The sequence below is a fragment of the Haliaeetus leucocephalus genome, unplaced genomic scaffold (assembly GCF_000737465.1).
Source record: "Haliaeetus leucocephalus isolate CR32 unplaced genomic scaffold, Haliaeetus_leucocephalus-4.0 Scaffold340, whole genome shotgun sequence".
In the NCBI taxonomy this organism is placed as follows: Eukaryota; Metazoa; Chordata; class Aves; order Accipitriformes; family Accipitridae; genus Haliaeetus; species Haliaeetus leucocephalus.
In genome coordinates, this window is record NW_010972776.1 from 5,280,138 (window position 1) to 5,295,166 (window position 15,029).

General features: G+C 34.4%; 1 protein-coding gene across 1 annotated transcript in view; it reads left to right on the top strand.

Annotated features, from left to right (window-relative positions):
* The window catches only part of PCDH11X (protocadherin 11 X-linked), an 89,704-nt gene that overhangs the window by 64,665 nt on the left and 10,010 nt on the right, over positions 1-15,029 (top strand). The gene's annotated exons all lie outside the window — the stretch shown is intronic.

The following is a 15,029-nucleotide window of genomic DNA, read 5'->3' on the forward strand; positions in this document are numbered from 1 at the left end:
ACCAACTTAAAAAGAATTATCACAAGTTCTAGAAGAGAATTAACTGATCATACTCTGTATTGCTGCATGGAATGTGAAAGTTCTTTGGATCCACAGTAATTCTAGTTTCAGAATAATTTTGTGAGGATATATTTTTCTGCTTCTTATTGTAACGGATGCAGCAATACATATTTCTCATGACAGTTATCCAAAATACAAGTAAAAGCTTAAATTAGATTTCCAGCAGACTGCATGCAAATCCTAAAATTATTCCTATTATTATTATTAAAAATTCTGAGTTATTCATGAATAGTTGTCTTTTTTACATATACATATGAAACGATCAAAATACTACTATTTCCAAAATGTTCAGTAAAGAAAAAATAAAGGTGAATGATAATATTCACAAAACTTACAAATTTTTCTTTTGTCCAGCTCACTTTTCTGTGACCTCTGTTTTTGGGAGGGATGAAGATTTCCAATTTTTAAGATGTATTTTGAAAATAGGAGAGGTGGTTTCAGTTTTTCCTGGTTTTAGTTTTAATAAAATACATAATAAAATTTTAGAGAAGTTTTTACAATAATAATAATGTGTTCTTGATTTTAATTTTGCTTTTAGCTTCCTAGTATTGGATGTAAGTGATAGAGATTTAAATAATCCTGTTTTTCCCTCAAATACACTGTATGCAATATTTTTCTTCCTTTCAAGAAAAGTACAGGGAGGAGAAAACGGTAAATCCAAAATTATATTATTTTAGCTGTGAAAGAATACATTTAAATCGAGTGTCAACCATGGATCGTGGCATTTGACTGCATTAGTATGGTTATTTTTATTCCTGAAAGAAAGGTTTATTACAAAGTAATTTATATTCTCTAGCCCAGAAATATAATTGGTCTGAACACTGAAGTCCCGTAGAGCTTTTGAAGCAGGGACATGTAGCAAAGAGCATTTCAGACAATTTTAAAGAACGAAAAGAAACATTAGCAAAAGAATGAATTCTGAGTCATCAGCTGTCAGTATTGAAATACATTTTTCTCACATTGTGCTATAATTGCTGGCTTTATTAATGTGATGTGTATTATTGCTTTTGTTATTGGTGATGTTCCAAAGTCAAATAATTGTAGGTTTTTTCCTTTGCTGTATCAAGGAAATTGACATTTTCTGTTTGATTGTTTGGTTTTTTTTCCCCTTTCTCTTTTGAGTCAAGGTGTTCCTCTGTACTTTTCAGAATGGGATATTATATGGCTTTTTCACTTTGAGATTACTTTTTCCTCTTCATTTTAACCCCAGCCATATAATTTTCATCCTCATTACCATTAGGGACTTTTCAAACCTATTTGTTGTAGCACATTTAAAGGTATAAACAAAGTAGTAGCTTCTGTTTTGTTCCCCATATTGTTTCCTATGGAACCTCAAAAATAGCATTCTGGCAGTTATATATTAGTATTTTTCATTGTTGAATTGACCTTTGTATGGAAAGCCAATACAAAATGTGAATACCATAATTTGAAAGTCAGTCTCACAAATAGACCATAAAAGATTGATAGAACTTCCCTGCTTTCCATCAGTGTTGCACACCTTTTATTGTTTCACATAAATGAAATATTCATCCAAGATGAATATCCAAGATACTTGCTATGCTTGTAAAATATCAGAACATGAATCAGTTCCTTGAAGTTTACAATTACCTAGTTCTCTGTAAGATTTTACATAATTTTATGTTTCTTCAACTTCTGAAGTAGTCCAGTAGTTGTCTCTGGCTCATCAAAAATTGTCATTTGAATAACTTAAAGCTTCAACTGCCAACATCATCCAGAGTTCTTGGCAATTAAGTTAAATGCCTAACTGGACTTTTGACAAATTTAAAGAAAAAAAAAAAGTTATTGTGTGTTTTTAATATCTGCTTCTGATATTTTTTTTTTATTATTCATATTTTGAAGTGCATTGTGTTAAGAATTTATGACCTTTACTGTACACCTTCACATATGAATTTTAGCTTGAGTTTTGTCTTTCTAGTCTTTCCCTGTCTCTGTTTTCAAAATCTCAAATAGTTATCTCTTCCAGCCCAGTTGTTTCTGCTAAGTACTTAAACAATGACAACAATAGACAGCATGGACAGCAATAGAATCTATTTTGTTTCTCTGGTGGTTTTTGCTTTCAAGGTTGCTTGTGAGGGTGGGGTCCTAGAAGGCAAAAGTGCGTGCATATCAATCATAATGAAGGAAAAAATAAACATAAAAAACTGTTCAAAGAGTCTGAATAAAAAAGTAGGAAGGACACAAACCATTCCAATGATCTTTTTTCCGATACTGTGGTATATGGATGATTATTTACGATGTTTACGACTTCTATAAAAGATCAGTTTTATCATCATTCTTTCTACTAACTTTTGGAGAGAATAAATGAGCAATCTGAATAAAAGTTTTTTGTTATTTAGAGGAGTGCTGTATGAGAAATAGTGATGTCTTCTTTCAAACTGCCTAGACAGTTTTCTAAAAGAGTACAACCAACTTGAAATCCTGTTCTAATTTTGTAATGGTATCTAAACCAGTATTATTTGTGCTTTCGTGTTGTTTTCTGTAACACGTATATTCTGTACTCTGATGACATGATCTTTGAGGGTCACTGAACTGTGAGATTTGGCTCATTATGGTTTTGTTACTGGCCTATAGAGTAGTTATACATAGTAGGCCTCTATATTAGCCTATAGAGTAGTTGTGAATGAGTCACTTCTGCTTTCCGTGCCTCAGTTTCCTTCATAGCTAAGTGATGTGAATGATACTGACTTGACCTGGATGACAATGAATTTTATCCAGTCTTGTATCCCATCTCTAACACTTGATATCAGATACTTAAGAGAGACTGTAAGAACAGCACAAACATATTTTCCCAAGCTATTCCTGAGCTTCCACCAATTTGAGGCTCACAGATTTCTTGTCCTGAAGCGGTGGGTCTGGTATTCTTTACCTGGATTTTTTTTTTGTATGTGTGGTTTCTCCAGTTGGGGTTTGAACTTACTTTGTAAAAATGGTAAATTTGTAAAATTTGAGCATGTGGAATATGGACAAAGTTTTAGAAACTACATCATGCGATAAGCACTTATTTTAGCTTCTGTTTACATCAGTCCACATTCTTACACTATGAAAACAACTGTGTCTTTGAAATGTGTTTTGGATACAGTGATGAAGGAATTAAACTTCATTATTTTACTTAAAAATGTATATAGTTTTTCATAGGCTGATGGAGGAGATCAGCAACTATGCAAATACATTTTTCACAAATAAATATGCCTATTGTATTAGATTAAGTAGAAATAAAATTAGTTTGGTTCATATTTGAAATGTATATATGTGTGAGCTAAGGTGAGAAATAAAGGCCAGAGATATAAGCAGAATTTATTCTGCTACCCAGTGGCAGAAAAGTTTGTACTGCTCAAGGAATGAAGTTTTCTCCGAAGTTTTCCGATGTTAAAGAACTGGAAGAACAGTCAAGGCTCTTTAAGAAGTGAATTTGCCTTTGTGAAATTAAAACCTGGGGGGTTTAGGTGCTTTCATATTAATGATTAGCTGTGATAACAACTTTAAAATTATTTGATGGATGAGCATATAATTCAGTGTTCCATTTGGTTGAAAATCTCACTCCCAGGCTTGAAACCTTTCACAGTAAGTAGTGGGGGGTGGGGGTGCTGTAGAAATTGTATCTACATTCATAGGGCTAGAAGAAACAGCAAAACCACCAGCCTCGTCATTGCTGTTGTAATGTTCAGGTAATATTTGGAGAGTTCTTATAAACAGGAGTGAAGTCTTTCAGAAACTATTTTGAATATTGGTTTGAAGTACAACTACATATTTGTCACAGCATAGCATATGCTACAGGCTACTGAGTTTCATGAGCAAGGTAACAAAGAAAATTGCTTTTTGTTACTCATTGCCTCTAACAAAGACCTGACTAATTTAAGTTAGGCACAGTGGATTTTTTTTTTTCCCCTCATATTTTTTGTTTTTTCTTCATATACTAGTCAGTGGAACAAGTTTATCTGTCAAAAGGTTTTAAGGTGATAACTTACATTGTGATGATCAGGAATTTCTGACATGGTTTGCATTTGAAATATTCAGTATCGCTATGGATCAAAAGATACAAGCTCATGCTATAGTGCTGTGTGCTACCTGGCTCTGAAATCACTGAAAACCAAAGAGATACGTTAATATGCATATTAGTGTGGAATGATTGGTTGGCTTTTCCTGCTGGGCAGCTGTTGGAACTAAACAGATTGTGCCTAAGAGCATAATAAGGAAAAACTTTAATAACGCTTAGCCCTCTTGGAAGCTCTGTCATTTCAGTTGTCATACTCACTTTCACTAATTTAGTCTAGGTTTTGCTGTTTTGTTGAAAGCTATAATGCTCAATTTCAAAACAGATTTCATTTAATTTTACATTTAACGATGGGTTCTTCCACATATATCCACAGTAGGCCTCATCTTACGGTAACAGTGAAGTTAACTGAGGGTGAAAGTAGAGTTTCGACTCTGTAGGTAGAATGCATAACAAATTTAGCAACTAGTTTTGTAGTGTCAGCTTAGGATTTTGAGATGTTACATGGATTCACAATTTAGAGCACTAACTGAAAATTATTTTGTTGTAGTGAGCAGTCCTGCAGACTTCCATGAACAAATTGACTCAATCCTTTCTTGGAGAATCCTTGTTTTGTCTTATTTCAGTATCTCTGAATTTGATGTCTAATGACAGAAGCAGTAGTTGGTAGAATGTCCTAGGCATGTTTTAAAAATAGTACCGTATCTAATAAAAGTTCTGAATTCAAAATCAACTGTTCATTTAACTAACTACTTCATAAACATAAGAAATTGAACTCTTGTTCACAGCTTAGTACCTTAATATGCAAGAATCCTAACCCTTTAAAAATCCATTAAACCCTTTAAAATAGAGAAACAGAAATTAAGTAATTGTAAAAATCAAGTTATAGGCTAAGTCTTTGTGTCTAACTTAAAAATTGTTTAGGGAGTGTTTTAAGTTAAATTGTTTGACCTGTGTTTCATTTTCCATGCTGAAGGTCAGTTTCACAGTTGGTGGACATAAGTTAACATGGTTTTGCTGGATTTTAGGTTGATTTATTTTAGTAGTCTTGGTTTCGTAGATTCAGTTGTTTACATCATGTTTTTAGAATATGAAGGGCTAAACTTCTCATTGAATTATTCAGAGCATGTTATCATCCCCAGAGGGTGCTTTCTTGCAACCATTTTCCTAATTCTAACCTATATGTGGCTGAGAGATGCTGTCTTTGTTAGCAAGTGTCTCAAAGCAAGATTAATTCTGTGGGTGTTGTGATGGCTCTTTAACCTGAGGTTATTACCATAGTGGAGTACTTTCGAAGAATCTAGGGAAAGTTCTCAGTTCATGTTTGCCACACTGACACCCTGGTGGTTGAAATCATGTTGGTTGCCCAAAAGCTGTTGATGTTTTCTGCTAAGGAAGAGGCTGCAGGTCCAGTTTCTGTGTGCGTATTACAAAGTTTTATTGTACCACAAACAATATGCGTACTGTTACTTGGAAACATCTGGTTTAGGACAATGATTGAATTAACCTCAGGAAAGAACTTTGAGTGGATCCAGACCTGGGAAAGCTTGCTTTTTCTCTGACTTGGATTACACGAGTCATTACTGGGCAGAAATGGCTTCAATTATCTTTGCTTAATTTGCTTTATCTGGAATAGTACGGTTTGTGTGAGGTCAGTCACATTGCTAAATAACACTTCAGCTATTTTGTTTATACCGGTGTTAGCTTTCCTGTGGAGATACACCCCATCATTCACTTTACTACTAAGATTAACCACTCTGTGCAGTTTTTCCCATGAATTGTGGGAGAGCTTGTCTCGGCCTCAGAGGATAGATAATTTACAATTTATTGGAGGATACATGTTACCTGGTGGGACTAATCTAGATCTTTGCAACATGAGATGGTTATTATATTTACCTTCTGAAGCTGGTGTTCTTCACGCTTAAATGTTAGCTTCTTGTGTTCTGCAGTTCTATGTGTTTTTAGTTTTTTTTCCTGTTGGAGAAGAAACCGCTGCTCAGTAGCCAAAATTTACAGTGTATATTCAAGATTGAACTGCTACTAAGGAATATTAACAGTGAGCAAAGACTGAGCAGAAAAGCTGGAATGGAATGATGTGTGTTTGGTGTTTCCCATGAAACATACCATTCTAATACTCTTGATCTTATTTTCTTTCTTGCAAATCAATTGTATCAATTTCATCACTGCTTTTAAGTCTGAGAAATAGCACAAGTGTATTCAATTAAAGTAAATTTGGAATTTTATTTTTGTTTTTAGAAAGGAATATATTCTTGAGTATAACTACTGAGAAAAGTATGTATCAAATATGCTTTTAAGATTTTTTGATCCCAAGCAACTCACAGGGAAGCTGTTTTTAGGACTATAACTTGTTAACTAACTAGAAAGTCATGACAGTTTATGTACTAGAACTTTCAATACACACAGGTAGCACAAGATTTCTTTTCAAAATTGACTTTCAGAGTCAAGTTACTGCCTTACAGTAAGGAAACATCTCTTCCTTTTTATCTTGCTTTTGTTCTACCGATTCAGGTAAATAGGAGTCAGTAACACTGGAGGAGGAAGACGACAAGTTGTCTTCCTGATAAATCCAGCACCAGAAAATACATTTTTGGTTTATCCCCTACATTCCCTGATCAACATGGTGAAAAGACTTTTATTTAATGAGTTTTAGAATTCAGTCTCTCTGGAACTATTTTTAGTACTTACTGTCATTCTGTACGACTTCTCAGCAACTGTCTCTGATTTATTACTCTGAAATTGCAGTATTATTTGTGTAGTGTAGTGGCATCTTGCACTTACATACATTCACATACTTTTACAGTTTAATATGGTAGTTCCATTGTTATTTTCTCAGAATAATACAAAAAGGATAAGTTTCTGTTGTTTGGAAAAGCATAACTTCATTTCTTTCAAAAGCAAAAATGATTCTGTGGTAGTTAAATGTTCCACAAAAACTTTCTCTTCTTTTGAGTTTTACAAAACCCTGCAAAGGGTGAAGGTGTTGGGAAAGGCTTACTATCATGTTCATTTCAGCAGTATTTGCAACAGGTCTGCAATTCCTAAAGCCTGTTTGTGAAAGCTGGGGGAAGTCTACTCAAAATGAAAGAAGTGAACTCTATTATACAAGGTTTTTTCTCATTCTGTTATATTTTTTTGTCCACATGAATTGTGAATTTTCTGCATTAAGGCTGTGTATTTTTTTATTTTAAAATTCATAAAGCAGTGATACACGCACATCAAAATATGGTCTCTGCATGTCAAAGAATGTCCTTGTGATGTAAATCCAGGGAACATGTTACCTTATTTATTTTCTTTGTGTTTCTGGATGCTAGGATCCCTGAAGAGAAGGGGAGGTGGGGGGTGGGAGAGTTACTTATGCCATTCAGATTAAAGTTTTGTCAACATTTTTTCCTGAAAGTGTAAGTGTAAAGGGAAGATACAGTGGTTTTACTCATGGCTGAACTTTAGTTTACAAGGGCCTCAGATCAAATAAGATAATCTTGCTAAACAACTTTGTGGAAAAACTACAGCATCAGAGGTTAGGATATGGATTTGTCTTAATGCAGGTGCCACATATTTCAAGAAATCATGTACCTTAGCTGCAATTTTGTGTGTGTGTATAAGTAGGAGTGAGATAGTAACAATACATTAATTTAATGAACGTTGGTTTACAATATTTGTACTCCTTTTAAACAAAGGACAAAGGTTTTCTATTTTATTTTTTGTTTTTCCGTTTGTCATGAGCTAAATCCATGTGTGTCCATTACCCCTCATTCCCACTAAAATTACTGGAAGCTGAGGGTACTGGACGGTCTCTGCTTTAGGGTAAGGGAATCTTCAGAAACGTCTCAGTGGTTTCTATTTTCTTGTATACAAGTGGCTGTCAGTTTTAATCTCCTTCTGCCTGAAAGTAGTGATCTGGTTATAGAGCAGGTAGTGAATAGGAGGGCATTACAGGTTCACACTGCTCCAACACCCAGTCAGCATTCATCTGAGAGCTCTAAAATGTGCGATTAGGAGCCTAAGATACCTTGTTTGGCTGTTGAAGCAAAATGAGGTTGTGATTTAGGAGCTGTTCTGAACAGCAACACAGAACTGTTAGCTGTTACCTCTGAAAGCACAGTAATGCATTGGAGAATTAAATCTCTAAAACATGTACTCATTTATTTCTCTTTTTTAGAGATACTTGGTTCTGTTCCTGTTGCTGTTCTCAAGTAGGAAGTTGAGCAAATATGTAATTGTCACACATATAATGCAAATATTAAAATTCACTTGTTGAATATGTTGTTGCCTAGTATAAATCCTAATTCACTTCTTCATTATGTATCTGTAGTGTGACTCCAAAGACAGAGAACACACTGAAGGGACAGGTCAGGTATCTGGAGCTATAGCTGTGGAAACATGGGTATTCAGAGCAAAGCTCAAACATATTTAATACCTTAATCTGAACTCCTTCAGGTGTATTGAAAATGTAGTTTCCTGTTCAATAGGTTGTCTGAGAATATTTCTGAACAACTATAATGGGGGAGGTTAAGAGGGGACCTTACTTCCCCAAATTGCCTTACCTGCAGCTATTGACCTTTCTTCTTTTGGTAAGAGTGTCTATAAATGAAAGAACTTTTGTTTAAAGTTTAAAATTCTAAAGTTTAGTTTCTAAAGTTTAAAGTTCTGAAGTTTAGTTTAAAATGTGATTGGTAATTCGGAAGTGGCTGGCTCTTTCAGACAAGCTACAAACCTTGGACAAGTGATAAAATGTCTCTGTACTTCAATTTCCCATTTTTAGATAGTGCCACAACTATTTATACAGCAGGAGTACTGGAAGATAAATTCCATAAAGTTTTGTGGTGCAGCTGCATATTTTGCTGATATATGTAATTGTATGTCTACAGTACATTGTGCAAGACCATTCAAGTGACAACCCAGCTCCTGCTGCCACTTTTTTGTAAGCAATTATCTTGGTAATTTTATATCATGTTAACGCAGTAATGTGGATACACCATTACTCCTACCCTAGTTTGCAGAGGTATGCGAAGTGAATTCTTACTAAAAGAAAAGTTTTGTGGTTTTTGTTTTGTTTTAATTGTCACCTGTGGTTCAAAAGAGAAGTTAGATTTCATTAAAAAAAAAAGTTGAAACAGCATTTCACAGACTGAAGATGGAATATGGGAAGAGAGTTACTCTTGAAACCTGCTATGGTCTTGAAAATGTTGTGTATTGCTACTTTCCATCTCCATGTTCTCTCCCTTGTAAAGCTTGTAGATTAAAAATATTAACACATTTTAGGTATGGAGTTTCAGGCTTGCTTTAAGTGTAGACTGGAGAAATTAGGGCAGTGAAAAAGCAAATGTATTAACAATGTAGTATTCACTGTCTCTAATTGTTTCTCCTTAATGGAGGTGAACATGATCTCATAAGTATGTTCTGAGAATTGGATGCCAAGATTGAGGATGCAAAAATATTCCGTCTTAGAGAAAATATCTGTCTATCTTAGAAAATAAAGTTGACAATGTTCAGAATATGACAAAATTGAAAGGAGCTCTTTACAGAAAGGAACAAATCATCTGAAAGGATTAAGGAGGCTCAAGCAATGTAATTGTTAGAACTGTTTCAGTCTTTTTGTAGTAACATTAAATTCAGATTTCCAAGGAAGTAATTCTGTGTTTAGGTATACCTCCTAGCCTTTTTTTTCTTCTTCTTCAGAAAATCAGTATTAAATGCATTGACTGTCTGCTTCTTCATTCCATATTATACTTTTTACTGTTCCTTTCCAGCATGAAATGGTTCATTATGATCCTTATGTTCTATTGATCCCATCTACAGCATTTTGCTTTCTGTCTGCTGCTTCATAGGATGAGTAAGGTTTGCATGTGGTTGTATATAGGGTGAGGAAATCTTTGGCAGTGCTTTACATTTAGAGACGCTCTTTTATAATTGGAGGTGGAAAAATTAACAAGTTATGATATAGACATTGCTAATAAATTATGTCCTTAACTTCTGTGGAGGGATGGAGCTAATTAGGATTCTGAATGCAGAAAATTCACTTTACGTTCATGCATGATTGGAAGCTTCCAAGTCCTACTTTTACTGTGGATTTGAACCTGTAAGTTCAGTTTATTCAGAGGTAAGCTTTGGCTTGCTTCAAAGGAACCATGTGAAACTGTGTGATACTGACAGAAAACCATAAAATGAACAAAACTCATAGGAATTTTGGCCTACAAATTAAAAGTCTTCATCTGTTTTGAAAAAGAGCTAGTGTTTCAAATATGTAAGCAACTTTGCATCTGCTGAGTTTTCCATTATAAAAATTTCTTACCTGTGTAATTTTATTTTCTCCTTTGAGGTGCTGTCAGTTTGCAAGGTAACTGTTGGTATTAATAACACATATTTCAAGTAACTCTGGGTTGTAAGCTGTGCAATGTGAGGAGGGTAGTGACTGTGCAGTCTTTAAACAGGACAGCTGTCCAACAAATTTTATTCTTCTAGAATACATGAACACATGAACTGCACACTGTGTAAGTAATAGCAGACAAGGGACCTTTGTTAGAGCTACAACACTTAGGATATTATAGATCTGAGTGTACTAATATGCACCTATTATAGGAACTTATATCCATTATTGCCTATTGTGTAGAATATTTTGTGTTTAAGGCTTTAGCGTGGCTTTGGGAATTCACATTTTCACATCCCAAGTAACACCTTTGAAAGAAAAATGCAAGTTTAATGTTCAGCTTTTATTAAAAATACTGTCTATACTATCTACTGTTGTCCAGTTTTCTGCATTAGGAATTGAAATTGTGCTACTATACTCTTTTCTTTGCTAATATAACACTACAGGTATAGAGCAGTTCCATATGTCTTGACAAAAGATGAGGAAACAGTGGCTGGGACCTATCTTGTAAATTTGCAGGAGACCTGCAAAGGTTTTCTCTGTTGTTCCATCTGAAATAACTAGCAGTTAGCAATCATGCGTTATTTTCTGGACTTTCTTAAAAGATTTTAGGGTCCTTTGGACACAAGATTGCATTTCAGCTGATCTTTTTATCTTTTTTTTTCCTTCCATTTTTCTTTTTTTCTCTCTTTAACATTTTCTTCATTTTATTTCCTGATAATGCTGTATTTGGCCTGCTAGATTTTAGTCACTCTAAATCTGCTTATTTTAGATTTCAGGCAGAGTAAGATTTCTAGAAATAATGAAACTAGCTGATTTTTAAGAGGATTGTTGGCATGTAATAAATAAGTGTGCACTTCTAGCCTGTTGCAATATTCATTTAAATGAGTTACTGTAGAACATTAGTAAAAGTTCATTATATGCTTGTTGTTCAGCCCTTGACTTTTGTTTTAAGATTCAGTTGAACTAAAGACATACATCCTATAATGTGTTTGCCATTTACAGTGCATGAAGATAAGTATTGATAATAAGTATAGGGCAAAGTTGTAGACACAAAATAATGAGCTGTCTTTGCTCCTGTGTCTTTCTCTAAAGGTTTAGAATACTTTTCTTGAATGAAGGTTGGGGACAGTGTTGATCTATTGTCAGTTAACAATATATAGTTATTATATACAACTATATAATTTGTAACATTTTAAGAAATAATCACTAATAGACTGTCTTAATTTCAGAGTACTTTGTATCACAAGCAGTCGTTTTTATATGGTTATTTAGGACAATACTCTTTCCCTTCCCTATTTCTTTGAGAAATTACTACTTACTATCAACTTACTGATCTGCAGGCGTCAGTTCATAAGTGATGTTTTGAACACAACAGACCATGCCACTGTTATAAGCGTTAACCAGAAGCTGGTCTTTTTTCCCATTCCTCTCGACAACGTCCAGGTAGTCAATACCCCATGGATTTAATGAAATACTGTGGTACTGCAGTATGTATGTCAAGGGGAAAGTTGTGTGTAGACTTTAGGTGCACTTTGTCACGTGCAGTCCTGTCCGTAATACTAGAAGCTCTTCTAGCTTGTCACATTAAGAGTCCATGTGTCGTTGATTATGTATTTATTAATTTACCTACATGTTACAATTTTTTAAAAAACTCTCTAATTTTTTATTTACATGACAGCCCAAAACAGCTCCGAAAAGGACGTTTGGATCCATTACAAATGATCAGGTAAATATACAGTAGGAAGTGTTCAACAAGAACACCAATTTCATTATTTCAGAGACTAATGTGTGCATGAATCCACTGGAAAGGATGTTGTGAAAATTGAATAAGGTAACAGAGGTGCTTATTGCCCTGATAAAGAATCTTGTGATCAGGGCCAGAGCCTCTAGAAGCTAATCCTGGCTCTGAGATGGGCATAACCTTGTTTTGCCTCAAATAGTTAGGGTACATTGCTTAAACTGTATTTTTAGATTAAAAAAGTCCACCTTTTTTATTTCTCACTCCCATCCTTCTGTAGTGGTGGAGATAATAATGTAGCAGATTATTTTTACCAGTCAGTCATTTTAATGGTGAAAGGTACTATATGAATGTTAATTATCTATTATGCTTTTCCTATGAACTCCTACCCTTCCTAATGTGAACAAAACCTTCAGATCACTGGGATAATGTGACTCAGGTACAGTTCAGTCCAAATAACAATCTGACCCTAATGGAAATTTTCACTTCACTGAGGTTTTAATGATGATAGAGCCATTTACTTCAACATAAAGAATTTAATCGTGAAGGTTTTTCTTCATGTTTCTCTCAGGATTTTTAGTTCTCAATTTCTTTTCTCGTAAGGGAGAGAACTAGATATATATAATCTTAAAAATGTGTTTCTTGAATGTTTCATCATTTTCTGGAGTGTTTAGAATGGGAGAACTGTCCATTCTTAGAAAATGCGTTTGTTAAAATGCAGCATAATGTCACACCTAACCTTACCCCTTAAACAACATGAAATAGGCTTGCTTGACTTAGGAGAAAGTATAACTTTCTGTAACTCTTTTTTTTGGTGGTTTAAAAAGATGTATAAACCTGTAATGAATAGCTAGAAATACTCTTGGATAATATTTTTCCATAGAAAATTACTCAAGTGTTAATAATTAAATTGGAAGAGATCTTTGCATTCTTTTCCATTTCTCTAGTAGTTTACTGCTAGTGATGGGGGAACTGAAGCTCTGTATTTTATATCAAACTTGTATGCTATAATGAAAAATATCTTTCTCATACTGGATAGTTAAAGAAAAGCAGAAATGGGTATGCATATGTATAGCTGCATGTATTCAAAGTCTATATGAAGTGTTTGTTGTAGTTGTGAGATCTAATGACAGAATAATCAGTGCCCATCTGTCAACTTGTGTACAAATAAAGAAGTAAAAGATAGCTGACAGGTTTTTTTTTTCTCTAGCTTCTGTTCCTTTTTTTTTTTTTCTGGAAATCTGTGTTAAAGCATAGAATATATGCTTTTCTCAGTAATTACGAAGTTTATTGCAAATAACTGCTAGCCAGATTGAAGATGAAGAGGAAACTCACACTCCGCCTTCATGAAGAGATCAGCATAGAATTACCATTCTAAAATTTAACCTAATTGGTTCAGAATGTATATCTTGATTTAGAAACGATTTGCAGGGCTTCTGTTTTCATATGCCTTCTGCTAAAGAAGCCAAAGCAGTATTTGTTTTATTGTTTCAAAATGTGTTCCAGCTCACTTTAAGACTGTCCCTAGTTGCAACTTAATGTTATCACAAATACTGTGCAAGTGGCACAGTAATATTTGAAACGTGGATGAATAGTTCTTTTCTGTGAAATAAATGATTCCTTATGTAGGGTCAAATTCTGGCTTTGAGAAAACAAATCAATGAAAGAGTACAGCCTTACACAGAAGCAGACCTATAAATGCATTCACTTAATGGTGGGTAGCAAGATACAGTGAACACAAATCTTTTACAAGTAATGAGAAATAAGGAACCTTGCATAATGGGAACATTTTCTTTCCCTTTGGTCTGAAGTGTCTCAAACCAGTTTAGAACACACTTGCAGTTGCATGACTAAAGGTGAAAGACAAGCACAATAAACAGAGGAAGAACCAGGCTGGATGCAGTTGTTCATAATTACAAGTATGACACAAAAAGAAAATCCTAAGTAGTCAGCATCTTTATCGATGCCTTCTTTCTCTGGTCATCCTATCATTCAGCTTTAGTGATCTGCATTCTAGCTCTGCCCTTATGGAAGATATGGCTGGAAAACTGCCTTTACATCCTTTCTTCCTCTGAAGGGTGAGAGATGTGAGAAAAGAGGGTAACTCTGATATTCTTAATCCCTGCTTGTGTGAAGAGACAGCAGAAAAGGAAATCTAGTTCTAGATTCCAATCTTTATTTTAGCAGACTACTTTGTCAACACTAGTGTTTTAAAAGAAACTATATTTGTGCAATATATGTAGCATTTCTTTGGAGTTCCAGGGGTGTTGGGTGTTCAAAAATCCCATGAAAAAAATTGATTATTTTCAAATTGATCTCATAGTTCTGTGATATTTTTTGAAATGAAAATAGATCTTTTCTCACTGGGATTGTAATTTTCACTACAAATATAAAATATATAATGATGGAGAAATGAATAGTTTTAATGAGTTTTTAAATATATTTCTAATAAACTGTTATGACTTAGTTTTGTCTATGCCATCTAACGCCTGAATTATGGTGTAAACCCTTTTTCAATGATGGTTTTGGTTTTTTATGCTAATGGTTTCAGATCATGTCCAGAGTTACTCTATGGACAGAGAAACAGTCCCTTTATCTTTCTTGTTTTCCTTGAAATTGAATATCGGTTTAGGTCCTCCAGTGTATGCATACTGTCTTGCCTTTGGATGTAGCTGAACTTTGGCTTCATTCCTCTTCTCTGCACTCACTTATACAATAGAGAGACCAAATGATACCTGTCCAGGAATTTAATAACTTTTCTGTAGAAATAGAGAAACTGGTTAAAAATCCAAACCAAAACCCCCCCCCGCCCCACCTCACCCCCCCCC